Source organism: Lagenorhynchus albirostris, chromosome 17 (genome assembly GCF_949774975.1).
Source record: "Lagenorhynchus albirostris chromosome 17, mLagAlb1.1, whole genome shotgun sequence".
NCBI classification, from domain to species: domain Eukaryota; kingdom Metazoa; phylum Chordata; class Mammalia; order Artiodactyla; family Delphinidae; genus Lagenorhynchus; species Lagenorhynchus albirostris.
Window position 1 is genome coordinate 20,705,469 of NC_083111.1, and position 24,747 is coordinate 20,730,215.

Below are 24,747 nucleotides of genomic sequence, written 5' to 3' on the forward strand. Positions count from 1 at the left end.
GCATATGCAGAGTTGATGACATCCATCAAAGAAACCATAACACCTTATTCAAATAAAGACTAGAAATATATACACTGGCAACAGGTAGGCTCTTTAAAATAGTATCTCCATGGTTATGTAGTGTCTTTTGTTTATATTTCCTTATATGAACTGTGCACTCTATTTTTAAGAAACCAGTCAGAGTAGTACCATTCACTTAGAACCACAAATATTTCTGAATCTGTTACTTTCCTCATAGGTCGCTTTTCATTCATACTATGATTTTGTTCCATAATTTTCAAATATATATATTCATATTTATGTGATATATCCAAATAAAATTATTATGTAAATGTAATTTATTCATTCATTCATTTTGCTTACCCAACAAATATGTATTGTCACTTGCAATGTGCCAGATACCTCTTAAGACCCTAGAGAGTTATGACAGGAAACCAAACAGACAAAACAATTCCTTTCCTGATGGAACTTAGATCAAACTGAAGAGACAGCACAAAATAAAATGATCAATTTCCACTTCTGATGAGTTTTGCAAGGGAAACATACATTTGCAATAGGAGAGTATGTAAAAATAGTTTAAACATGAAGCATTAAATTAAAAAAAAATTCAATAATGGTTTGGTTTGCAAGCCAAGAAATGTTGTGTAACTTCCGGTGGTATTTTGTACACTGCTAGAGCACACATTTTGTTTTTGTGTGGAGATTGTTTGGGGTTTACTGTCTCACATCCCTGACAAATTTTTAGATATTAAAAAACAACCACATAATATCACAGCTTAGAAATTATAAATATGACTTTTCAATCCTTCCTTTTTTGTTCTGTAGAAAAAGAAATGTGAGCCTTTTGATTCATACCTATTTTCTTATAGGCTGATCAAATTCATACAAAAAAATAAAAATAATCATGTAAATATTTAAATTTATGAATTCTACCATAACTCAAATTAGAAAAACTTCAGAGTTCTGAATTTTAAATTATTGTCAAAGTCATTAATTAAATGTAAACATACTCTGTGGAAGTTCCACTGGAGAATATTTCCGTGCTCCCATATTTTATACATGTGGAATTTAATGGGAGATTTGTGGTGTATTTATGATCAGTATGTAAACAAGAAAAAACAAATTGTGAAAAATAATGCTGCTTATTGAATGTTAAAACGTGTTAATAACTTTTAAATTTCACAATAATTATCATTAGCTAACTGCAACACACCAGGCCTTATGATGAGACTTCACATAATAGGGTTAACAGCTATTTGCCATTATTTCCTCTTATAATATTTGTCTATAAATCATACCTCACAGAATAATTCTATATGAATTTAACTGTGCATTTTAAATATCCATCTCCTGCCCTGACAGTAAATTCTGTGAATGCAAAATACAGATCTGATTGTCCACTCAGTGCACAGTACTTGGAAGATAGTATACATTCAATTGCTATCTTGTGAATAAATGAGTGAATAGATAAATAAAATGAAATGTGGGCTAACAGAGTAATAATGGTTATTTCTCTTTTATCAATGAATTTCAAAATCAAGTGTCATTTATTGCATAATTCTCGTATGCCAGATTTTGAACTTAGCTTGGAGTGATTGCGTACATGTTATTGGATGTGAACAAATTTAAAATTTTGATCTCTTCATGGTGCTTTACAAGTCATTACGAAATGTCCCTTTTTATCTCCATGTTGCCTTCCTTTAAGTTTTCTTTTTCTGAAATTACTCTAAATGTTCTGCTACCAGTGTTTACTATTTTTTTTCCATCTTATCACTCCCTCAATCTCTATCTTTATAATTAACATCTTTTATAAGCATTAAATCCTTGGGTTTTTATTTTATCTATTATGACAATGTTTGTCTTTTATTTGGAGTATTCAATCTATTTACCAATAATCATTAATGTGTTTGCATTTATATCAGTCATCCTACTATTTGTTTTCCGTTTTTCACATCTATTTTACCCACTTTCTTGTCTGGTTCCTTGATTTCCTTTGTATAACACAAGGTACTAACATGTTAATTACATTCTTTTTATTATTATTTTAATGTTTATCCCAAATATTAAACCATGAATTTGTAACTCATTAAGGTTTTGAAATATTATTATTTTTACTACTTTGCCAATAATGCTCGTACCTCAGAATACTTTAACTCTGCTTACTTCCTTTCTATGTTTTGCATTACTGAGATCAGGGTTTTGGGATTTTTGTTTGTTTGTTTTGTTTCGGGTTTTTTTTGTTTTGTTTTCTCATATGTTTTAAACTCCAGGAGATAGTATGATTATTGTTTTGTACAGTCAATATTTATTATGTCTCACACTGCACTGTTTCTCTCGGGGATCATTGTTCTTTGGTGTAAGGGAGTTCTTTTAATATTTCTTGTAAAGAAGAGCTACTAGTGATTTCTCTTAGCTGTGATTTGTCTGAACGTGTCTTTATTTTGCCCTAATTTTTAAACTATTTTCTCCAACTGCATAATGCTATGTTGGTGGTTGTTGGATTCAGTATTTTAAATATATCTGTTTTCCTCAACTTCCATTGTTTTTGGTGAGAGGTTAACTCTCAGTCTTATTATTTCTCATTTTTCTTTGGCTTTATCTCTTTCTTGTCTTTATGTTTCAGTAATTTGACTATGGTAGGCATGATGCTTTTTGTATTTATCCTGCTTATCATCTATGGGTATACATCTTTCCTCATTTTGAAAAATCTTTGACCAACTTTTCAAAGGTTGATTTTGTCTCTTTCTGTATTTCTGAGACGTCATCAACATTCAAGCTAGAAAAATTGACTGAGTCATTTATAGGTATTATGCTCTCACCTCTATTTTTCATTTTTTTCCCGCTGTTTTCAGTTTACAAATTTTTTATTGACCCATTTTCAAATCTAACAATCTTGACTTTTATTTTACCTTAGTTGCTAAACCCATATATAACCACTATCTGTATGATTTTTCAATAGGTTACATACTTCTCTAAATCTTATTCCTCATTTATGGACTAAAGTGACATAATTAGTTAATTTCTAAACATTTTATCTCTGAGATATTATTGAGCTCTACGTCATTAAGGTAAGGTTTTTTATATGTTCATTGCATATACTCACACTCCCTTGTTATTGTTTATTCACTACAAAATTATTAAAACCATATATTGAGGCTTCAAGTTCATTTATTTGATTTTCAGTCCTAGAATCAAGTTCATTAATCTGATTTTCTATCCTAGAATTCCCTTTGATTATTTTTATAGATTCTGAATATTTGGTGAAATTATCCATTAAAAAAATTGTTTTTGTTTCATTACCTCTATTTTTGAATATACAAATCATTATTATAAAATCCTTTTGGATAACAGCAATATTTTCATCTCTTGTTATTTCTCTTGGTCTTTGGTCATTTGGTCTAATTTCCTGTCAATGATAAGAACTTGTAAATGACTTGTAATTTTCACTGAATGGCATATATTTTATTTACCAAAAAAAAAAAGTATCACTCCAAATAATGTTAACTTCCTCCAAAGAGGATCTATCCTTTCCTCTAGTGACAGATAGATGTGGGCGCTATAAACTTAATCAAATCAGGGATTATGTTGATTCTAAACTGGACCACAGTTTTGGTATGACTCTGTTTACCTTTGGTTTGCCTCATTTTTGAGGCATAGATCTCCAGGGATTTCAGATGAGAGCCTATTGTTTTCACTATAGTCCCTCTACCAGTATAACTTGAATTTTAATGATCATTTCTCAGCATTTTGAGAATGTCTGATAATCTGCTTTGCTTTTCAGAGGCTTTAGGTTAGATTTTTAATCTTCCATTCCACATAGTTTCAGAATTTGGGCAACTCTTTTGATGGAGAATCAAGCTATTAACTTGGAATTCTTCAAGTACTGCAGGTTTGGTTTTGTTTTGTTTTTTCCATTCTGAAACAGACAAAAGCTTTTGCTATTTTCTCTATCTCCACCAGCAGAAGCCTTCAACTTGGATTCTTCTTTCCTTGCCTACAGGGAAAGTCATTGATGTTTGAACCGCTAGTCAACAAACCTTTCCACAATTCAGTCCAAAAAGGAAGGATAAAGATGATATTAATTTGTGAGTTTATGAGTTGATTCCCATGTCTTTGCAATTTCAAATTTTGGAATAGTAAATACCAACATGTTTCAGAATATTGTAAATCAGATCAGTGTCTCCTCAAAATACTCATTAATAAAAGATGAAACATTGATGGAAAGATGTAACTCTTGTTAAATTGTGTAATATAATTGTATAAATATCAGAAACTTTATTAATTAAAGTTATTTCTTGGATTTTATTGTCATTGAAGAGATGAGATGGTGAGACAAATTTTCAAATATTCATGAAAACAAGTGCAAAAAATTGAAGTTGTTTTGAATAAGGCATGTTATCAGGCTTAAGATGGCATATTATAGATGATTCGCAACAACATTGGTTTATCACTGTCGATATTTAGGAAGGAAGTACCAAAAACTTTATGGAGAAATTATCATTTACACACTTTTATTTATTAAAAATTTTAATAACTTTTTTATTAAAAATAAAATTTTAATTTATTTTAATGTAGAATTAAAAACAATCTCTAAGTATCAACAGAATAATTTCTTCATAGTGTCTTTTCTATAAATCTTTAAAATTACTGAAAATTTTCTAAACTACCTGTAAGCTACATTCTGGACATAATTTAGAAAGTCATACATTCTTTGCTGTGATTGAAGAGTGTCTGAATACGATGGAAACACAAAGTTATGGCAATACCTTTCTCTAACACAGATGGATATTAAATTAGAGAAGTATTTTACATTGTTTTCTTTTGTTTATAATTCCTATATAAGTGTAAAGTATACCAGAAATGCTTTTAAAGTACTTCGAGGTAAAACTAATGACTTTTTCTTAATTTAAAAATATAGGTGCAATGATTAGTATACAAAGATTATTTGGGAGAAAGCTTGAGTATTATACTAAATATCTCATGCTTTTGAATGGAAAAAATGAATTTCAATTAAATCAAGAAATATTCTGAGAAAAAAAAGATTATTCCTTCTTTTGTTAGTGCAGATTTTTGACCACATTAGAAGAATAAAATATGATATATATTATCAACCATCACAGAATAAATAGTTCAGAAAATTCCTTTTCTAGAACACAGCTATCACTCACTACTTGCCCTTATGTTAGGATGGAACTCTGCTTAAATATGTCACACAGTGACCCACACTTAAAAATTAACCACTGTCTCTATGATTTTTCAACAGGTTATGTACTTCTCTAAATCTTATGCCTCACTTATGGAATAAAATTATATAACTAGGTAATTTCTAAACATTTTATCTCTGAGATATTATGGAGCTCTACGTCATTAAGGTAAGGTTTTCATATGTTAATTGCATATACCCACAATCCCTTGTTATTGTTTATCCACTAGAAAATTTGACTCAGTGTTATGAATTCAAACACCAAATCACATTTGGTAATGACACAGTGTGTGTGCATGCATACAAGTGTGTGTGTATGCCAAAGCACAAAATCATACAAATGTACATCCTGAAAGACCAAGTGAGATAGAAGTGAATTTCATCCTTTGAAAATTTCCAATACATAATCCATATTTCCTCACTTTCACTTCAACTTTGAACAGCAACATCTAGGAAGGTTAAATAGATCTAAGTTATTAATTATTAATCTCTAACTCTGCTTTACCCTCATGGTGGTGACAACAATAATAAAGTTCATTCCATCCCCACGAGGGCTCATTCATCCCTTCATTAAAATAAGACTTATTGCTGGGCATAGTGAGAGTCACTGGGGTGCTCTCCATACAACTGGAGGCATTTGAGTGCCCTAGAAATAACCAGGAGGAGTGTGAACCTCGTTTGGGGAGACAACAGGGAAGATTTCTCAGAGAAGATTATATAAGGTAGAGACAATTCCTAGACTCCAATAAAGACAGTTTTTGTGAAAATACACTCATAAAAAAGCAAGCCCTTCTTCTCAAAGTACCCATACTTTCATCTATCATTTCCCTTTCTTTCTTATGGGAAGATGGATCTATTCTGTTCTAAACCCAGCTGGTCCCTTGTTGCAGCTTTTACTTCCCCCAAGACCTCATACCATTAATTATCAATTCCTTGTTGAATAGTTAATTCATCTTCCACTAACTTTTTAACCTTCCAACTACAACTATTTTCAATGATGTCCATGCACTAAAAAAACAAACAAACAAACAAACAAGCAACCTGTCTTCCAACGTCCCCTTTACTTTAGCCACTACCTCTTTTGTACTCATAGGAAAACTTCTGGAAGATGTAATCTACTCCCACTAGCTTGCTCAAGCTTCTACTGAAAGACCCTCTCTAAGATCATTAGAGATCCCTCAATGCTAAATCCAACAGCTCCTTCTTTATCTAGAACCTGCTTGAATACTTAATATCTTTACAACGTTTGACTTTGAGGACCACCCCTTTTTGAAAAATAACTTTTCCTTCAGCTTCATTTATGATATTCTCTTTTAGTTATTTATTTAAATTTATCATATAGGCTCTTCTTTCTAAATTTTTTTCTTGAAAGTTTGTGTAACCTTTTGTCTCTTTCACATTCTTCACATGTAATGATATGTGTGTTGACTTCAGAAAGTTTCAGTAAGGATAAATAACATAATCGGTCCAAAATTATTGACACATGCCAAGAACTTTAATTAATAAATGGGAGATATTATTATAATAATTGTGTTCATAGTTATATATTCTAGTCTAACATAGAGATGACTGCTGGATACAAGCTCTATGATCACTTTAGATCACAGCACGATCCAATACACTTTTCCATGAAAATGTTGAACAGCTCTGGTGTCCAGTATGGCAGCCATTATCTACATGTGACTTTCAAAGTGTTTGCAATGTGACTATTGTGAAGGAGGAGCTGAAATTTTTAATTTTACTTGGTTTTAATTAATGTAAATTTAAATATCCACATGTGACCAGAGACCACTCTATTGGATAGCACAGCTCTAGACCTTTACTTTTAACTTAGAGGACATTCAGCTTGCAGAATTAAAACATGTCTAACAATCAGCTTCCCCTTCTATATATTATAGAACAAGCTAATATTCTGAATTCCCTATTTCAATTAATGGCATCAGCATTTGCCAAGGCAGCAATGTTCAAATGCTATGAGATGTATTAGGATTCATATTGAAGTGAAAAGAGCATGATCTTTGAATCAAACACACCTGGCTTTGAATAAGGCATCACCATTTCCTTGCCATTTGACCTTGGACAAATTAAATAACCTGCAAGAGAATCATTTTTTTTTCATTTGTAAAATAAAAATAAATATGTGTATCACACAAGGCTATTATCAGGATTAAATGGCATAGCATATGTAAAACACCTGGCATAGAGTCTGGGCATATAAAGCGTATATATTTCATAAATATACATTACCTCTTTTCTTGCCTCCAATTTCAAATGGATTAACAGATTCTATTGATCTCCTGCTGAAATATTTTATGAGTCTCTCCTCTTTTTCCATTCCCATTGAATATATTCTTATTAATCTTCTTCTCATCAACTTTTTACCCACTTAATCAATGCCTCTTCCCCCATTCTCTTTTAGTAATATCTCATATCCAATCCATAATCTAAATTGCTACAAAATAGCCTTCCAAAATATTGGTCTGATCTTGTTACTCACTATTTATTGCTTTATAATTTTACTACATGAATATGTAATTCTGTATTGCATGGTTCTAATTTGTATAAAGTAAGTGGTACCACAAGTGTATCATAGTACAAGTAAGTATCCTTCTGCAACCCTCAAACCTGCAACTTTGAAGTCCACAATTTCTAATTTTAGTTATGCATAACTCTCATTTCTTTATTTGTATATTTATGGCTCATGTAAAAAATAAGTGACAATTTAGTTATTTTCTTGATAAACATTTAAGGCTGCTTTGAACATTCTAGTGTATTTTTCCTAATGAACACATACAAATTTTTTCTAAGATATATACTTATTATATGGAATAAAGTGAGCGAATACTAAGGGTACAGCTCATTGATTTTAACATATGTATACACCTCTGTAACCACCACCAAAATCAAGTTACAGAAGGGTTCCAATATCCCAGAAAGCCATTATTCCCTCCCATTCCAGAAACACACTTCTGAGTTCTATTACTCTATATTCATGTTTTGTAACTTCATGTATATCAGTGCACTCTTTCATGTCTAACCTCTTTTCCTAAATATTAGGTTTATAAGATTCATCTATGTCCTGCATGTAGCTTCAGTTCTTCCTCCCCACCCATTGCTCTTGAGTATCTACTGTATGAATTATCCATGACTTATTTATCCATTGTACACCTGACGTGTATTTGAATTAGTTCCAGTTTCTTATTATTAAGAATACAACTTTCATGGAATGAACACATGTGCTCATTTATGTTCAGGTTTTTCCTATGGCTGAAATTGCTAGATCACAGGGTAATACATTTTTAGCTATAGTAGATACTCTCCACATTTTTTATCAATGTGGATTACCAATATACATTCTTACCCGAAATTGCTGAGAGTTTCAGTTGCTTCACGTCCTCCACAATACTTGAAATTCTGATTGCGATTCTCATAGGATCCTTGGGATATCACATTATGGTTGTGCTTCTATTTCACTGATAACTAATATTATAAAGTACCTTTTCATGTGATTATTACCATTTGGATATCTTTCATAAAGTGTATTTTCATGACTCTTACCCATCATTTTGTTCTCTTCTTTGTCTTTTTGGTTTTGATTTGTAAGACCTATTACATAGTCTGGAATGAATCATTTGTTGAATGATGCATTGCAAATATCTCTACTAACTCTGTGGCTTGACCTTCCCCTCTTATTGTGCATTTGATGAACATAAGTTCTAAATGTTCATGAATTACATTTTTACAAATATTTGTTTTATTGTTAGTGATGTTATATTATAACCATTTAATATTAACTCTAAGTTCATGAAAATGTTCTCCTCTGTTTTCTTCTTTAATCTTTACTATTTTAGATTTTACATTTATTTCTACAATTCATCTGAAATTAATTTTTGTGTATGGTTTGTGTAGAGTCAGGGTCCATTTCATTTCCATATGAATATTCAATTGACCCACCATCATTTATTGAAAAGAAAATCATTTCCCCCACTGAATTGTGGAGGTGGCTTTGTCATAAATCAGGTTACCATGTACGTGTGGGTCTGTTTCTGGAAACTGTATTCCCTGCCATTAAAATATTTATCTTTGTACAAACAGCATACTGTATAAATTGCTGTAGTTTGAAAATAAGTTTTATGGCTAGTAAGTCTTCCAGTTTTGAATTTTCCTATTCTAGATTCTAGGTCCTTTGCACTTCCATGTACATTTTGGAATTTGTTTGCCAATATCTAGAAAAATCTGCAGGATTTTCTAGTATACATTACATATTTCTTTCTAAGAATTGTCTTTGATATCTTTGGTATGACACATCTTCACTACTGTTCATTTCAAGTAATGTCTAATCTTGATAAGTTAGTCGCATGTTTTAAATTTACAAATATTTGGAAAATTTTTGTTTTTATATTATTGATTTCTAATTTGATTTTGTTATGGTCAGATAGTCTGTACATTTTCAGCCTATTGAAATGTGAAGAGATATGTTTAATAAGACAGATTTTGATCAGTTTTGGTAAATACAGTGCATGCACTATTATGTGGTGGTGCCTCTCTCCTCAGGACACAAATGATGTCTGTATGCTTCTGTGACAGGTTGTATTTTCCAAAGATTGGCCACACAATAACCCTCAACCTACATGTTCATTTACAATGTGACCATCACATTTTTATCAATAAGAAGTGGGGTCTATGTCTTTTTCCCTTGAACATGGTGGACTTGCGATTTCCTTATAACCAAAAGTATGTTGTGGAAATGATACTGTATGACTTACAAAGTTAAGGCAGAAAGTGCATGCACTTTTGCCCTGCTCAATGGAACACTTAGTTTTGGAGCACTAAGCCACCACCCACTAAGAAGTCTAACTACCCGGAAGTCACTATGCTGTCAGAAGTGAGACCACATAGAGAGGCCATTTCAGGTGCTCTGGTCAGCAATTCTAATCTGTCTTCCCCACCAAGGCACCAGACATATGAGTAAATGAACCTTCACATGATTCCAATCCCAAGATGTCAAGTCACCTATAGTCTTCAACTCTTTCAAAACTGAAACTCTGATCATCATGAAACAGAGCAAAGCCTCCACCTTCCATGCCTTTCCTAAGATTCTGTCCCACCAAAGTTGTATAATAAAATAGTTATTATTTTATGTCTCTAAACTGAGAGAAAAACAGTTATTTAATACCTGGAAATGAAGGGCTGCCATAACAAAATCCTGAAACATTTGGTATTGGCTTTGAGATTGGGCAATGAGCTGAAACTGGAAAAACAAAAACGACACCAAGATGACTAGAAGAACAGCAGATAAAAAAGGACTCTTGTTATTTGACTGTGGACGATGTAGCAACTGTTACCTGTAGCAGTATGACACATACAAAATGTACCTAATGAACTAATGATCTATCTAAGAGGATTTACCAGCTAGATAATTGATTTTCAAACTATACCAATTTATACAGTATGATGTTTGTCATGTAAGAAATCTGACTAGTCTGTGACCACAATGTTGTGTGGAGGTCAAGAACTTGAAGATACCACATGTGCTGTTATTGGTAATCCTAGTCTTTGATCCTTCCCAGCTCAGAAAAAAAGACATAGGGTTAAATAACCCTTCAGGTGAGTTTATCCACCAGTGTTTGTATCATAATATTATGAATTTGTGGATTTAAGTTATTTGATGGCTTTCAATCTATGCAATTATTACCTTTTTTGAAGCTCATTGGTTTCTCTCTCTTCATAGCTGGATTCATTGTGAAATGATTCTGGTAGTAATTTCTTTCTTGCTCTTTGGTGTAACAAGATGTTATACTCTCATTTTGACATATTCTAGAATCAGACATTTCCCCAAGGACCTCTGTTTTTGCATGTGTGTGTATGTGAACAATGATATTTTAAGAGAACACTCTAGGTACAGAGAATGATCATTGCTACTCAGTTGCATACTGTTTCTAGATGGAGCGAATATACGTATATAAATAACAGAAATAAATTATATGTAGATATAAATAATATTAGATATAATTATATTTAGGTATAAAAAGATATTTATATTATATATATACATAAATATGTGTGTGTGTATATAATCATCATGGATTCATACAGATACCTCCAATTCAAGACTAAAAAGATTACATAACATCCTCTATTATCAATATCTTTTCCTTCCACACTGTGAATCTTGGCTTTATAGGTAGAGAGAATAATAGCATCAGAGTATTCTATTATTAGTTATTTGTTTTACACAGGCAACAGTCTAAGACTAACAATAAAATTACTGAATTTATTATTTTCATGTGCTGTACACTTTCTCCTCCTATTTTTTATAGGTGCACTATATCTGTGTTGTCAGAGCATATAACTATTATATAAAATATTCTCATCTTTAACCTTGATTTAATCTTAATTATACAATTAATTATATATTTAACACTCACAATTTGTATTCAATTTCATGTCTCTTTAACAATTTTGAATGTTTGAAGTTTACTCTCTAGTAGATGAATCTTCAGGAAAGACATATCAAGAATATATCTTACATTCTTGTTTGTTGATAAGCCTATTCTTTTCATATTTGAAAATCTGTTTACTTAGAAAGTCTTTAGTTCACATTTTAATTCCTTGTGTGACTTAAATATGTTCTTCCATTTTCTTCTGACTTAAGAAGTTGACAAAAGTACTGATGTTAACCTATTTTTTTGTCTTATAAAACATATGCTGTTTTTCATAAATGTCAAAAGGATATTTTCTTTTTCTCTAAATTATAGTAATTTTGCTAGAATTTTGGGTGTTGGTCTTTGCGGATCACTTTTTCTTAGTTATATAATGTATTAAATCAATATGTGTTAATTTCTGTCAGAACACTTTTCATGAAATACAATTTTATTTGCTCTCTTCCCTCACTTTTATTTTCCTTTTTTTTTTTTTTTGCGGTACGTGGGCCTCTTATTGCTGTAGCCTCTCCCGTTGCAGAGCACAGGCTCCGGACGCGCAGGCTCAGCGGCCATGGCTAACGGGCCTAGCCGCTCTGCGGCATATGGGGTCTTCTCGGATCGGGGCACGAACCCACGTCCCCTGCATCGGCAGGCAGACTCTCAACCACTGCGCCACCAGGGAAGCCCTGATTTTCCTTTTTAGAAAATCCTATTATCTGTCTTTGGATCTTCTTTGTCCATATTCAGTATTTGTCAATTTCCCTCAAATACTTTATCTTTTTCTCCATTTCTTATAAATTTTAATTTTTTCTTCTTTTTCATTGTTAATTGATTTTAAAGTGTTATCAGTTGTGTTTATTTGTTCTTGGTTTCTTTTTAGTTTAGTCTTCATTGCAGATACTATTTTTTCCCTTTAATATATAATTATTTTCTAAGTTCTGGTATCTTATTTCTGAGTTTTTCTAATTCTGAGTTATGCTATTATTTGTTTCATATAGTACTCTCTTATGTCTTTTAGCTTTTGTTCTAAGTCATGTTCTTCTGGTGTGCTTTTGTTGTCTGCTAAAAGGGACATAATTTTAGTCCTTGTTACCTTTTATTTTTTCTTCTCTTTAAAGCCATACAAAACAAATATATACTATAGTCTTTTGAAAAGAAGAAATCCATAATTTTAATGAAGTCCAGTGTATTATTATTATTTTCTTTGTTGCATTATACTTTTGGTGTTATATCTAAAAAATCTTTGCCAAAACTATGGTAACAATGTTTCTCCTATGTTTTCATTTAGAAATTTTATAGTTTTAGGTTTTACTTTTCAGTCAATTTTATCTTTTAATCAATTTTTGACATAGTTTATTTTTGTTTCCTAATGAAGAACCACTTGCTCTAGCAACTTGTTTTGAAAAAGATGGTCCTTTCTTCACTGAATTGCCTTTGTAGCCTTGTCAAACATTTGATAATGTGTGTGTGTTTTCATCCGTCTATTAAAATGTCTTTATGCCAATATCACAAAGTCTTGATTACTGAGGCTTTATAATAATTCATTTTTTGCGGTACACGGGACTCTCACTGTTGTGGTCTCTCCCATTGTGGAGCACAGGCTCCGGACGCACAGGCTCAGCGGCCATGGCTCATGAGCCTAGCCGCTGTGTGGCATGTGAGACCTTCCCGGACCGGGGCATGAACCTGTGTCCCCTGCATTGGCAGGCAGACTCTCAACCACTGCGCCAACAAGGAAGCCCTATAATAATTCTTGACATAGGATATTTCTAGCTCTCTAACTTCATTCTTCTTTTTCAAAATTGTTTTAACTATCTTAACATCTTTGGAGTCCCCCTATATATTTTAGAAACAACTTGTTAATATCAACCAAGAAATTCTTTATAATTTTTTCTTGAATTGTGTTAATCTTCATTAGATTTATTTCTAAGTATCTATTTAATATTTTTGTAGCACTGTAATTAGTATTTTTTTAAATCTCAATTTTGATTGTTGCTAATATATAAAAGTACACTTGCTTTTATAAATATTGGTCTTACATACTTGATAAATTTTCTTATACATTCTGGAAGGGTTTTTTTTTTTTTTGTACATTTCATCTACATAGATGACCATATTGTCTTTAAACAGAGAGTTTTGTTTCTTCTCTTTCAAACTTTGTTGACCTTAAAAAATAAAACAGTCAGTTATTTTACCAGCAAAAATGAATTTATTCAGGAATAACAGAGGAATGGCAATTCAGAACAGGCAAGCTATAGCAAAAGTCATAGGCAAGTCCAACAAAGAATGGAGAAAAACATTAATTTATAGAGAAAAAGAAGAAGTTGGGAGGGGTTGTTTGGAACAAAATTCCATCAGAGAAAAGTGAGTGTTCAGGGTGATGACAGTTTCTCATTGACTGAGTTACTGGGTTATTGGATTCCTTGTAGGAGATGCAATGTACATCTTCTCCTGTTGGGGCCTATAACTGATGATTCTTTCCTATTGATGGTTCTTCTGTTAGGGTCTATAATTGACAATTATTCCTATAATTAGACACTGGATTGTACTTCATGAGAGCTCCCAATTCTGGTGTCCATCTCCATTTTAGTGAGGTTTCTCTTTGTTAATTTTCACAACTGTGAATATAATTTTTTCCCTGCTTACTGTACTCTCAAAGACCTCTAGTGCAATGTTGAAGAGAAATTGTGAGAATAGATATCTTAGCCTTCTTCCTAATCTTGAAAAGCATTCTATCTTTTACTATTAAACATGAAGTTAGCTGTATGTTTTTAAATGATTTTAAACTAGCTTGAGGAAGCTTATTTCAATTCTTACTTCACTGTTTCTAAAAGAAATGGATGTTACCTTTTGTCAAGTGGTTTTTCTATATCTATTGAGATGTTCATTAGCTTTTTACTCTTAAGCTGGTTAATACAGTGAGTTATATAAATTTATTTTTGAATGTTAAAAAAACTTGTATTCCTATAATAAACCCCCCTTTGTGTTGAAGTATTGATACAATAATTTTAAACATTTACTTTGCAAAAACAAGAATTTTTGCATCATTCTTCATGGAGGATAGCTGTCTGTAGTTTTCTTTATTTGTGATGTCTTTGGCTTTGGTATAAGGGTGATTCTGGTCTCATAGAATAAATTAGGAAGCATTTCCTTCTCTTCAATTTTTCTGGAAGAGTTTTTGTAGAATTGGGATTATTTCATCCTTGATTTTTAGGTGTGTTTCATTAGGAAAATGGCCTGGACCTGAAGTTGCTTTTGTTGGATTGATTGTTTGACAAATGTTTTAACAAATAATTGAATTTAATAGACATAAGACTACACAAGTATCTGTCAGCAAATATTCCCTTTCATCTATGTTTTTCATTTTTTGACATAAAGTTTTTAAATGATAGTTACTTATTTTTCTTTTAATAACCACATAATCTGTATAGATGCCACTTTTTTCATTCACAATATTGGTAACTTATGTCTTCTCTCTTTTTGTTTTTATTGGTCTAGCCAGAGGTTTGTCAATGTTACTAATCTCAAAAGGCTATATTTTGTTTTTAATGATTTTTCTCTCTTATTAGGCTTTTTATTTCAGTGATATATTTTGTGATTTTATTATCACCCCACTTCTGATTACCACAGTTACATTTGCTATTCTTTTTTTAGTTTCTTAAAGTAGAAGCTGAAGTAAATGATTTAATACAGGTTTTTAGGGTATTTATTAAAATAGTGATTTAATACATGTATTTAGTGTATTTTTCCTCTAAGACACTCCAGTTTTCATTTCTAGAGGCTTGATTTAATTTAAAAATTTTTTAACACTCTACATGCCTCTACTTAATTTCTGGATCATGGGGGACATGGTAGTAACTTTTAACATCCTTGTCTGCAAAGGTTAATATCTGTGTCAGTTCAGATTCAGTTTCAATGTACTGATTTTTCTCCTCATCATAAGTTTTATTCTTCTGCTTCTTTGAATTCTTTGGTACCAAATGTTGAGCTCACCTTTCTGTGATATTCTTCTGTCTTGAATCTTAGTTCCTCAAGTCTTTGCTGTCTATGTAGTTCTCAAATAACTTCACACATACCTTTATTTTTTTTAAATCTAAGTTTTCTAGTTGTTTTTACTAGATGGTTGGTACAAAAGAAGATATCCTATCATTGCTGGTAGTGGGATTCACCAATTATTTCATTTTGATTAGAAAATAAAATAACAGTTTAGAGAAGAAAGTTATTACTAGCTGCAAACAAGTTGCTTGATAGTTAACGCTCCTTAATAAGATCAGAATTTACATAAGTTTCCCTTTTGATTTTTTGGAATGCTGGAACTCTCTCCTAGCTCTTGATTCCATAGAGACTACATAATAGATTGATTCCACAACAAAACTTCAGTTGCAAAATCTCAACCAAAAAGTTGTCAACTCCTGGGTGGCAGAGACGTGGTCATCTTTGATTCCCACTGTAGCTAGTCCAGCTTCTTGAACTTTATTTTTGAAATAAAGTCATATATTGAGTTTAAATTATTATTTTGGAGGTCAATATTTAAAATATTTAAAAAGTATTTAGTATGTGTTGATCACTGTGTTAAATGATTTAATTATATAATCTTGTTTACTCTGCACAGCAATATTATACTGTAGGTTTAGGGCAGGGTAAATTCAAATCTTTCACCCAAGCACTGTTATACTCTCTCCCCAAAAGGCAACATATCTAGTTTTTGCTTTGTTCACTTGAAATCAAATCACAAATTACATATTTAATTTTTTTATATCCTAGGAGTTACATTAGAAAATTAAATGATTGGATTTCTGACAATTTTATTTGCCATTGTACAGAGAATGTATTTTATTTTATTTTATTTTTATTTTTATTTTTTTTGAGAATGTATTTTAGAGTTAGAGGTTGCTTTTGGCCCCTACAAGGGTTCTGGCTATACTATTACACTTCCTATTCTCTTTCCAGTAGCAGTAAACAAATTGTGGCTTAGATCCTGCTATTATTCACCCATCCCTTATGCCAGGTGAAAGTTTGCTTGGCTTAGAGTGTACACGACTTCCCTTCTGCCCTCTTCTACTGTGAACTCCTTCTCTGTGCTTAATTTCCTTGCTCTGACAGCCTAGCCTTCAGCTCTCATTGCTCACTGCTTACCTCGACCAGGAGCTCCTTTATTACCTGACAGAGTGCTTTGCCTGCCATGACTCCCTCAAAAAATTACATTGATTTATTTCCCAAAGGAGCAAATCTAGCCTTAATTTCTGTCACTACCACTCTTTCCCTGATCTGAAGGTAAGGCTAGAATTTTATAGCTCCTTCAGTGCAGACTACACACTGTAACTCAGAAGAGGCAAGAGATCTACCAAGTGAGGTCATTCACTCAGACGGAATTAGAGCTCATATCTCTTGGTTATACTTGAGTATAATAATAATAAATCATAAAATACACTGTCCACACCAGAAAAGAAGGGTAGTCTACTTACCTATGCAAATCTACAGCATTATATACAAGGAGCTTCTAAAAAGCAGAGGCCCAGGTAAACATATAAAGATATACAGTATTTCCACAATTCAAAGATGAATATTTTTCAACATATTAATATTTTTGAACCTTACTATCATTTATATATATATATATATATATATATACACAATTATAGCACTTTTTTACTTATTTGTTTTTCCTGAACAAATTTTTAATTAACAATGTGTCTTAGAATTCAGGAAATTAGTGTTTATCAATTTGTCTCTATATATTTCTCTCAGTGTTTACTTCATAGACTTCAGACTCATTATCCAATTTTGCTCTTAGTATGTGATTAAATCATTTTATATTGACAGGCTTTTGTCTTAGCAAAGCACAAATAAGTTCAGGAAAATAAAAAAATCATTTTTTCCCCTCCAGCTGGAAATATCTTTATTTATAAAAGAACTTATTTATGGTAGCACCATATAATATTAATTGTGTTAATATTTTTCTACTTTAATCATAATGATAGCATTGTGATTAAAATAAACAATATATTTGATTGAAATCATTCAAATAATTTTGTATGGATTTATATTTTCTTGGGCAAAGTGCTTATGATCTTTTTATTCATTTAGACTATTGAAAGAAAGGCAAAACAGGTTTAAAATGGGTATAAATTATTCATAGTATTTTTATTCAATTTGCCTTTAAAGAAAAAAATCAAATATATTTTTCTTCAGCCTTTAAAATGGAGATTTGGACTCTTATGCTCACTGGATCAGTAACATGATGTCATGAGGAATTTGAGTTATATCACATCAGTTTTCATACAGAGGCCCTTGTCTCAAACTTTTGCCACTTTCACAGAAAGAATTCCTACATTGACTATGAAAATTATACTTAGGCTTAATTTTGCAACTATATAAACCTATCCTGTAGTGGTAGGCACTAAATTATGGGTTCTTAAGTTTGGTTTCATGTGATTTTACTTGCTTTGTTTTCAGTATTTGGTATGATATTGGCAATAGAGAATGAATTATTATGCACTGATGGTCTCTCTTCTATGTGCTAGTATTCTTCCAATGTTAAAAGAAATTTAGTTTGATAAATTGAAAATAAAAACTATATCTGTAGTTAAAGTGTTCAAGAGTTACACTTTATATTCTTTTAAAAGTAAAAATAGAAACTTCACATGCTGAAAAATTGTCATGCACCAAGAATTGTAAACTTGTAATTTCTCCATCAAGAGAACTAGAAATTCAACATATATAAGCACTATAGTCTGAACATCTATTTCAAAATCATCCTGAAAGATGTGTTAGTAAATGCACTATATGTCTTGTATAATCTGACTTTAAATTCAAGATGGCCAGGAATTTGAGATGTTTTAAAATTAAAGTTGTAATGTTTCCACATTGTTAATTTTAAAATATCTAGTATGCCAAACCTAAACAGCATTGTTGCATGCACTGATGTAATGTTACATACTAAAACACTTTGCATAATTTTAGTTATTCTGCTAATGACTTTTTATGCACTTAAGTTAATATCCTGAACAATGATTACTCTTTAACTTTCTCATGCTAGATCATGGCAATAAAATTTGTATTTTGTTGCATAGGCAAATTTATTCAGGTGACTTTTAACTAAGAATATTAGGTACCATGACAAACACAAACAGTGGAAAAATAAAATAAAACATTGTGCATATGTCATGTTCTTATTTTTACATAATACTACTGGTAATGATACTATAACATGGTCAAAATGCTATAGATAGAGTTCTGGGGCCTTTAAATTGTAGACTGTGATAAGATTATGCTCTCTTAGTGTCCATAATACTGCCTAATAAAGTGCCTAATAAAGATTCAGCATGGGGCTTCCCTGGTGGCGCAGTGGTTGAGAGTCCGCCTGCCGATGCAGGGGACAAGGGTTCGTGCCCCGGTCCGGAAAGATCCCACATGCCACGGAGCGGCCAGGCCCGTGAGCCATGGCCGCTGAGCCTGAGTGTCTGGAGACCACAACAGTGAGAGGCCCGTGTAAAAAAGATTCAGCATTTATTAGATGTGTTTTGGCAATACCAGTTTGTTTGCCTAGCCCAGAGGTATAGATTTTGTGATCACGCCTTCAACATATTTAGTCATTTATTTAAAACTTATTGAATACTATTGAACTATTATATGCATTATGAAACAGATACAAAAGAAGAACGGAAAAAGTGAAGTCAAACTGAACATCAGCAGAACTAGGTTTCTCTTAAAACTTTGCTCTGTAGACCACTATGCTAGTTTACCGAAGCTAGCCGGTTTTATCTGTAGAAGTATTACCCAAACCTACACTTAGTCCAATGAAAGGATTTTTAAAAAACTGTAAATAAGTGTAATTCCCTTTACTCTTCAAGAGTTACTCCTTCTAGTCTACTCTAGTCTAGTTTAATCTATTCTTAATTCTATATTTCTGAGCATTTTATGACTGCTCCTATTTTCTTGAAACTCACAACATGTGACTTTCTTACAACTGAACAGAGTTCTCTAAATATGGACACCAATATCCCACAAAAGGACTCCTATAATTAAAAAGTTATATAATTTTATGTCCAAACCAAGACACGGTTAATAATTATTCAGTTCACTAAGATAACAGGCATAAACAGCACTGTCCTGGGAAAATAACAGCTTATATTTATATGACCAATAATGGTTACTATGAGGTATAAGTAAAATAACTATTCCCCCACTATATCTCACCTGAAGCTCTTTGTTTATATGAAAATTGCTTGTATATAGTTGTTTCAGTTTCTAACTAATTAGCCTACCATTGTCTTTTAGCTCCCTCTGAGTTTCTCATAAAAAGACTTGGTCTTCGACATTTTATCACTATTTTCTTCCTTCTGAACTTTTAAAATCTTTCATATAATAACAATTTTTAAAATAATTGAATAAAATAGGTTGTTGTGGGTTCTTTTTCTCTCTTCTTTTAAACAGTGGCCAGACTAAAACGTATAGAGTGGGAAAAGTACCAACAAAAAAGTGAGTGTGTGGAGAGGATGTGTGTAACATAAAGGAAAAAGCAGAACGCCAAAATGTTCTTTGTTGAATACACACAGTAAAATTGCTGTAGGGGCCAGTCTAGTGAAGACTTGAAGCAAAAATAATTCTCAGTTTGAGAAAGTAGAAACGTTTTTCTCTATGCCCATTTAATGACACTACTTTAGAAAGAAAAAACTACTCTGTTTTTTTCACTTTTATTTATGCTTGAGTTATAACAACACTACATATAACTTTATTAGGCCAAGTTAATGGTATCTGACACATTTTAGTGGATTATCCTTGTCCTCTGTAATGCTAACTTCATAACTGCTTGGGGTGAGAGGTACATCAGGTCAGAAGACAAGTCTTGGCTGGACTGAACCAGCTAAACTGAAATTAATCGTTTTGATCTATCAGATTTTAGAATATATTTTAATTTAATTAATTTTAGTTTAAATTGAGTTCATTTCTCAGAAAAAATTCTTAACAGCACAGTTAATTAGTTATGGTCTAAATTTGCCAGCTGATTTTAATTTGATGAGGGATTTCTACTGGGCTGTTAATTGCTATATTTGCCTTTTTAAAATCACAAATTCAAAGTCCAAGAAAAAGCTGCCAGCAAATTGCATTAATGCATTACAAAGAAAACATATGTTAACAAGAAAAAATTTTAGAACTGTGAGCATTATTTTAAAAAAATGAGAATTTAATATGTGTGATAACAGAACTGTAATTATGTTTTTCAGATATCACTGGAAGTTCAGTAGGAAAAAAATCTTTGTTTACCAAAAAAAAAAAAATGCATTCTACAGAATGAAAATGTTATAAAACAGTGAGCATAATGCTTTTGAGACTGGTAAACTTAAAGGATATTTTTTTCATTTCAATTAAAAAAGGCAACTACTATCAAAAATATTTTGCCTATGTAAATGTTCTGTTCGAAAGATACATGGCAGAAAGTCATTTTAAGCAGTCCATTTTCATCTTTGCTGTTTCTTAGATAGTACTCTATAAAACAAAGTAGTACATATGTTTGTCTTAATTATCATTTTAAGACTAGAACCTTCCATATTTTTTTTTAGATAGAAAGCAATATGGACCATTATACTTACAATAAGTCAGAAATGCAATTCATATTTCTATGGGGCGATTATGGAATAAGAACAACGGTTTTATTTAGAAGTTTGAGGTGAACTATGGTGAGCCAATCATTACAAGCAATATCTCAAGAAAATAAATCTTAAAATTATATAGTGATTAGATATATTTTCCTAATGAGCCTATAGTAATGGAAACTGTTGCCTAAGGCATCTAAGTTATCAACAATTTGAAAATTTGTAATTATCGTTCAAATGTATTGAGATTTCATGAATTGTTAGGTTTGGAGTTAAAGGATTTTGAGTTTAAATAGTATTATTTTACTTGCAGATACTTTCAAGACCCTTAAAATATATATTATATTGGTTACTGTCCTGAAGATGTAATCTGGAGTTGGTCAAGTCCATGAGTCACCACTAAGAAGAAAGGCCCTCAGAAGAAATGTCTATCCCGGGCCATGTACATTGGATTTTTATTAGAGAAAAATAGACTTTATTATGTTAAACACAGAGATTTTGAAGTTGTTTGTTATAGCATTCAGCCTGTTGTGACTAATACACTTTCCAGATAACATTTATTCTGTGTCCTAGAGATTGAAGTGAAGTCAGTTATCAAAAAGTGGTAAAAATGACTTCTATGGAAACAGAATATCTAGTTTAAAATAGAGGAAATAGAAAGTGCAAAGGACAAGAGGAGGGAGAGAGAAAGGAAGGGAGGGACAGAGAGAGAGAGAGAGAGAGTGTTACCGTACCTTGTTTAGTAACTGTAAAGTGTAGTATCTGTAGGTCCCATATTTACTCCCTTCTTACTCTCCCCTTGTTCACTGGGCTCTAACCCCATTACCCTTATCTCTGTTCCCTAAAGACACCAATCTCTTCTCTGCTCTGGCTATTTCCCCTGCTTGAAATGTCTTCCCTGGAATCTTTGGCTAATTCCTATTCACCCTGAGTGTCTCAAATTAAATGATTCTTCCAAGAAGAAGCATCTCCTGAAAATCCAGTTTAAATTAGACCCTTATTGTTAACCTCTTTAGAGAACCTTGTTATTTTCCTTTAAAATAGTTATCACCATATGTAAACATGTAATAATTTGGATATTACATTTTAAAATATCAGTTTTACAAATATTAAACTGAATGAAAGTTTAAACTGAACTTTTAATAAAATTTAATTTAATTAAAATTTAATTAAAAATGAAACTGAATGAAAACTGAAAAATACTTGCAACACAATAAGTATACAATATTTAACAAATGGAGTGACTTATATGAGATGAAAATGGAAAAAACTTAAATAAAGGAGAGTTTTTGTAAGTTACATGTTTATATTTTATCTTGGTGACAGTCGGGAGCCACTGAGGGATTTTAAAACATTGAGTTATATAATCAGACTGGCCTTTCAGAATGATTATTTATTTTGGAAAGTGAATTGAGAATGAGGTAGGGTGAGATGGTGTTAGGTAAGTCTAGAGGAAATTTTTTCTATAATCTATGAGATAGCTGAACACAGTATTAATTTAAAAAGCATGAGTGGGGATCCAAAGAAAAGCATAGAACTGAAAGATGGTTTGAATATAAACTGAATGGAGAAAACGGTATCAGAAGATGGTATAATGGAGAAACACCCAAGTTTAGTCTTGGCCACTTAGAAGCTGTGTGACTTAGCTTTTCCTAAGACTCAATTTTCTCAGCCAAATAAATATGTGTTTTCTTTAGCAGTTTTCAAACTTTTATGTCAGCAATAAATAAGTAAAGAAAATGTTCTGCCATGCTGGATCTTAACTGATTGAATTAGAGAATGGGGCTCCAGAGCTCCAAAGCCCCAAAGTCCCCAAACTCTTCTCAGGTTGCCTTTCTTGTGCCTCACACTCTTCTCTGAGGAACTCTTGGGATCTCAGGAGGCAATGAAAAAACAATTGGTCTCTCCTGGACCTCTCTATTTGGGTGTTATAGATACATCCCAAATTGAACTCATAATCATATTTCATATCTGTTTTTCCACATATTGTCTCTTTCTTGCTCAGACTATGTGTTCTCTGGGAGTTAGCCTATCCATTCCCAATGCTTCCTTTTCCTTTACCAACTATTTACTAATTACTTTCAGATCTATTATCTCCCTCCTATATACTTCCTATGAGGTCTAGTTATCAGCATTAAGATGACCTACTAGCCCATCATACTTCGTAAATTAAACTCAATATATAAACCCCATCTGCACACCTTTTCTAATCCTGTATTCTCTCATTAGAATGAATTCTCTTAACTTCTACTGAGCTGCTCATGTGAACAACTTAGGGAAGTGTTAGAATCCTCTCTCTGTCTGCCTCTTTCTTTTTCTTTCTTTCTCTTTTGTTTAAATGTAAATGGTTAAGACCTCAACTTCAATCTTATTAGAAATATCTAGAGAGCAATTATAGTGATTCAGTACATCAATTAAATAATTATTGAAACAATGGAAAGAGATTAAATCAACCATACAATGGATGTATAATGAATGATGAGAAGATACTGGCAGGGGGAAGCCTTTTCCAAAGTTCATTTTAAAGACTAGGAAAAAAAAAAACAACAAGAAAAAAATGAATAAATAAATAAACAAACAAACAAATACATAAGTGTGGGAAAATGAAACTGGAGGTAAGAGGAAACCCAATAGAGTGTTAAACTACAAAAGCCTAGAGAAGAGAGAGCAATCAACATTGTGAAATACTGTAGACAGTAAGACAGGGAAATTTAGTAACAAAGAGAAGGTAGAAGTTCTTAGTGAAAGAAGTTGGTGGAATTCTGAGCATAGCATTCATGTTTTAGTGTGCTGAAAGGTAAACAGGGGGTAAAGGAGGATTGGTACAGACACCTATCAAGAGTCTTGGCCAAGAAAGTGAGGATAGCAAGTTATAGCATTTCTGAGCCTCAATTTTCTCATCTATTCAATTATCGTGTGTTAAATTAAAGAAGCCAATTTAGATCATATAAACAAATTTTAACACTTCATGAAGCAGGCCATCTCCTTTCTGCTAAATGCAAGAAGGGGCAGAAGGCAGGAAAGTTTTATAAGATAAAGAGTAAAGAACAAGGAAGAGAAAAAAATAGAAAATACCTGATTGGCTGGAGCCATATAGTTAACTTTGTTTGGGGTCTGAAGGCACTTGGTATTTGGGGATTGGCCATGTGGATAAACTATATTTCTGGTTATAAGGTACATTTACAGGAACACAAAAGTTATCTAAATTTTAGGATTGCTAATGGGGGATCCTGGCAGGAGCAACTCCCTCTTGGGTCTAGAAAGCTATTTCAACACGTGATGCATACTTTGCCTTCCTTACAGATTTTGTGGGTAAGACTGGATCTGTGGGGTGGCTCTAGAAACTTTCCAAGTCGTTTCTAAATCCCTGAAGTAAGCACCCCCTTGATGTGCAGAAACATGCCTTATGAATGTCAGCATATTTTATTAAAATTATCTAATTTTGGAGACTGAGATCTCTTTGAAGATAGAAGATGTCTTATTCATTTTGTAGCTTCAGACTCTAGCACAGTATCTATCACAT

At 32.1% G+C, this 24,747-nt stretch overlaps 1 long non-coding RNA gene across 1 annotated transcript in view; it reads left to right on the plus strand.

The window, feature by feature from the left end:
- Positions 1-22,280, plus strand: part of LOC132508241 (uncharacterized) — a 44,800-nt gene extending 22,520 nt beyond the window's left edge. The window contains exons 2-4 of the long non-coding RNA XR_009536487.1: positions 3,964-4,085; positions 5,264-5,372; positions 21,538-22,280. This is a non-coding gene — a long non-coding RNA (uncharacterized LOC132508241). The remainder of the gene's footprint in view (positions 1-3,963; positions 4,086-5,263; positions 5,373-21,537) is intronic.
- The last annotated feature ends 2,467 nt before the right edge of the window (positions 22,281-24,747 follow it).